The sequence below is a fragment of the Brassica napus genome, chromosome C3 (assembly GCF_020379485.1).
Source record: "Brassica napus cultivar Da-Ae chromosome C3, Da-Ae, whole genome shotgun sequence".
Classification (NCBI taxonomy): Eukaryota; Viridiplantae; Streptophyta; class Magnoliopsida; order Brassicales; family Brassicaceae; genus Brassica; species Brassica napus.
The window spans coordinates 20,087,706-20,092,114 of NC_063446.1; the positions used below are offsets into that span (position 1 = coordinate 20,087,706).

A 4,409-nucleotide genomic window follows, 5' to 3' on the forward strand; every position below is an offset into this window, starting at 1 on the left:
CAAAACTATTATAGATCATTCCTCTACAAAGACAAGCTTGGACTCCACTTGATATGGAAGAAGACTCCGTCAGAAGACTTCCAGACTTCCAGGAAGTCTTCTGGAAGAGTTGATGTTTTCTGGAAGACTTCCTGGAAGTCTTCTAGCGCATTATATTTTAGAAGACTTCCGAGAAGACTTCCCATAAATCTTCCAAAGTCTGCTCCAGATCTGAAAAACCTGCATATAAAAAAATGTTCAAATGGCTTAAAAACAAAGAAAATGAGTGGAAAATTATATAGATATACTTTTATAGAACACACAAATTACATATCCAAGTAAAGGAGCTATCTTCTTAGACTTGAGTTTGTTATAAGCGTGAGAAGGCATACGATCTCGTGTCAAATGAACCCCCTTGATTGGTAAAGCATTATCATAAGCATTATGCTCTATATTATCAAATCAACATTTTTTTAAAAAAATATTTAAAACATCATTTACCAAATGCTAATGCTCTCCAAATGATCTTTGACAAATACTCTCATATGAAGCTTTTAGTAGAGCATTTGCATTTATAACTGGGGGATTTTCCAAATATGACTCAAAACTTTATTTTAAATACAAAACTATACCCAAAGTTGAATCAAATGAAAAACTACCCTAAAAGCCTTGTGAAATTACAGCCAGCCCCTTGTGACCAAACAAAAAAATAGAACTCATTTTTATAAATATATCCCCGGAAAGTCGTCTGAGTCTTCTGAGATAATGTAAGTCGTCTAGACAAATTCCAGGGAAGTCTTCTGGTGTAGTTGATCTTAAAAATAATTTATAATTTTCTTAAAAAATATTTTGACAGGTGAAAAATTATAATCATGTAATTATAAACAGTTTTAAATAATATAAATTAAGATATAATAAAATTGAATAGTTTTCAACATAGATGAGTGAAATTAAGTAGTTAATCATGATATTCTTTGGCTTAGGTTTGACAACATATGTTGTAGTATTGTATGTATTCTTAGGGTTAGATTTTGAAAATCTTAAATGTTCTTTTGAAAAATTAAAATTTTACCTATATGTGTTTATTTCTGTGTATAGTAAACATTTTTTAAGTTTAATTTGATTTTATGAAGTGTTTAATTAATTACTTTAGTTTAGGGTTATGTTTAAGGTCTAAGCGCCTAACAGATAAGTCGTCTGGCGATTAGAAGACTTCCAGTGATTTTTGACAAATTATGTTTTTATGCTTATAGAATATGTATTTGATAGACAATTTGGTATTATGTCTTTACGATTGATCCTCATGATCTAAGTCTAAACATCCTGTTTGCACCTGTTCAATAAAATTTTATGTTTGATCATTTGATTACATAAGCATTAATCCTTGTGAAACACAATTCGACCTCCGCCACTGGATGGATTCCGTTGCCACAACATAGCTAACATCTATTCATGTTTTATATGCATGATAGTTTACAAAAAAAAAAAAATGTTTTATATGCATGTTTACGAATTGTTTCTATCTAACATCCAAATTCATGTCCTTGACGAATGATGATGTGATAACTCAAAAAAAGATATCATACAATTGAAATCCTATTATACGTGTATAATTGACTAAACTCAATAATTAAAATTTTATAATATCGTGCTGGAAAATTATTTAAACTATTAAACAGTGTTTTAATAGTTTTTGGGGTCATGCCCATTAATTGTTTTAAGTAAGGCCCATTAATACAAAACCCAGTATCTGGCCGATAATGTCTCGTGCCCCAAACCCCTAAACTTTTGGTGGTCCGCAGGCATCGCTTCCGATCAAGAACCACCGTCGAAGAAGCCGGCAAGAGAACCGACCTCGATTATGCAACTTCCAGATGACTTAGTATTGAGTAGCTTAGCCCGGGTCTCGAGATTGCACTATCCGATTCTCTCGCTCGTCTCCAAGACCTTTCGATCTCTCACTTCTTCACCGGAGCTTTACCAGAATCGGTATCTCTTAAGCCGCACCGAGAACTGTCTCTATGTGTGTTTACAGTTTCCTACCGAGCCTAACCTTCGTTGGTTCACTCTCTGTCGGAAACCCGACAAAATAACCAATCAAATCTGTAAGAAGAGGAAGAAGAAGAAGAAGGAGACATCAAGTGGCAATGTAATGTTTTGGCTCCGGTTCAGATTCACAACTCTCCTTCCGTGGAATGGTCAAATCTAGTAGCTGTTGGTCATAAGCTCTACGCCGTCAGCGATGCCCCTTCCTCATCCAACGTCTTCTTCCTCGACTGTCGAATGCACACGTGGAGAGAAAAGATTCTATTGTTATCTATCCACTGGAGAGTTTCTTTGGTCTAACAGCGAAACAGATGGTTGGGAGAAAGTGGATGGTTTGGAAGGACTGCCTAAGTTTTCCCGTTATAGCAATGTTAAACTGGTTAATTGTGGTGGGAAGTTGGTGGTGTTTTGGGATAAGTATGTGCCTGCACCTGGTGGGTATAAGGAGAAGATGATTTGGTGTGCTGACATTTCCCTGGAAATGCGCGGAAGTGAAGAGGTTTGGGGAAAGGTCGAGTGGTTCGATGCTGTGCTTAAAGTACCCAAGTCTTATAAATTCGTGTATGCTAAAGCTGCCACCCTTTGATTAACGACTCATGAGACAGGTTTAAGGGAATGAATCTGGTTATTTTTTGTTAGTACTTAGTATGTCATGTTTCTTGTAGATGATTAAGCGTATTTTGTAACTGTCTCTTAGATTGCAAACTCTCTGATGAATGACTCATCACTCATGAGACAAGCGGCTTCTTCTTGTTGTGTTTTTTTTTTTTTCTATTGTATTGTATGTATGCGTTTGTAGCAGACAATAGTTCACTTCTAACCTAGGATTCACTTTTAGCTTACTCTGTGTCTTTGAAATAATTTTTATACAACCATGAGAATAGTAATAGTCTCATTTTCTGTCACGTGGCTACTTTAAGTTCTCAAAAGTTGCTGTCTAGCTGATTGCCTCCAACAAAACCAAGATACACAACTACTGTTTGTTTCTCTTTTGTTTAATGACCAAGTCGCAGAAGAAAATGTGGTTTGATTAAGCTTACGTTCATGTATTGTTTGTGTAAAAATTGTTGAAAAATAGTTTAACATACTTTTCACTAAAAATCACTTTATTCTTGAATATCTATCATTCCTATTCAGACCTAAATCGATAGAATATGAAACTACTCTCAATCTAGACTTCTATGATACGTCAATATAGAATTGGTCTAGGCCATGTTCGTTTTTGAATCGTCTGCATCCAGATGCAAATATTCAGATATTATTCCTTTGGACCTATGATGCAACATCTATAATATCTACATTTGCATCTCAAAATCCAAAAGACTTAAATACCATTAACACAAATATAAAATTAACTATATTAGTTATTATAACTATTATATTGCATTTTCAATTGAAAAATCGCGTTTTCCTGCCAAAACTAAAAAATCACATTTTTACGTTAAAATCGAAAATCAAGTTTTCCCACCAAAATTTCAAAACTGTGTTTTTTCACCAAAATCGCAGAATCGCATTTTCTAGACAAAACTAGAGAATCACATTTCAACACCAACCGAAAATGGTGTTTTCTTGCCTAAATTAGATAATCACATTTTTTGCCAAAATAAGAAATTTGTGTTTTCTCGCCGCAACCGGAAAATTGCATTTACACCCCAAAAACTGGAAAATCACATTTTTCCGTCAAACCAGAAATTCGGGTCTTCCCGCCAACATAAAAAAAATAGTGTTTTCTGCCAAAACCGAAAAATCGAGTTTTCCTACCATAATCAGAAAACATGTTTTCCTGCCAAAATCGAAAATTGTGTTTTCTCTCCAAAATCGTAAAATTACTTTTTCCGCCAAAATCGGAGAATTATGTTTTCACCGCTAAAATCAAAATCGCGTTTTCCTGCCATGACAAGAAAATTGATTTTACCTCTCACAACCACAATGCTAGCTGAAACCCGCCTTTGAATTTAAAAAGTTTAGTGTGTTTTAAAGTAGGGATGGACACTTCAGTTACTTTATCGGTTCGGTTGGGGTTCAGTTCGGTATGGTTAATTCGGCTCTAGAATTTTTCTAACTGAGGTAAACCATTATTAGTCTGGTTTGGATCAGTTTCGGTTCGGTTTGTATTCGGTTTGGTTTGTGTTTCGGTTCGGTTCGGGTCAATCGGGTTCCCTTAGTTTAATTCTTTTAAGAGAAATAATATTTTAAATCACACGGTCATGAAATCGTTATGTTGGTGAATATGAAAAAATAAACTATGTAAACTAAATCTAATATAAAATTGAAATACAAACATTTAAACACACACACAAAAGTTTATAAGAATATAATCAAATCACAGTTAACTAAAGTAGATAAAAAAATTAAAAAAAAAATCATTAATAATGCTTCTTAAA

The 4,409-nt window shown here is 34.1% G+C and overlaps 1 pseudogene; it reads left to right on the forward strand.

The window, feature by feature from the left end:
• Positions 1 to 1,717: 1,717 nt before the first annotated feature.
• On the forward strand, positions 1,718 to 2,666 carry LOC125582963 (annotated as a pseudogene).
• Positions 2,667 to 4,409: the final 1,743 nt, after the last annotated feature.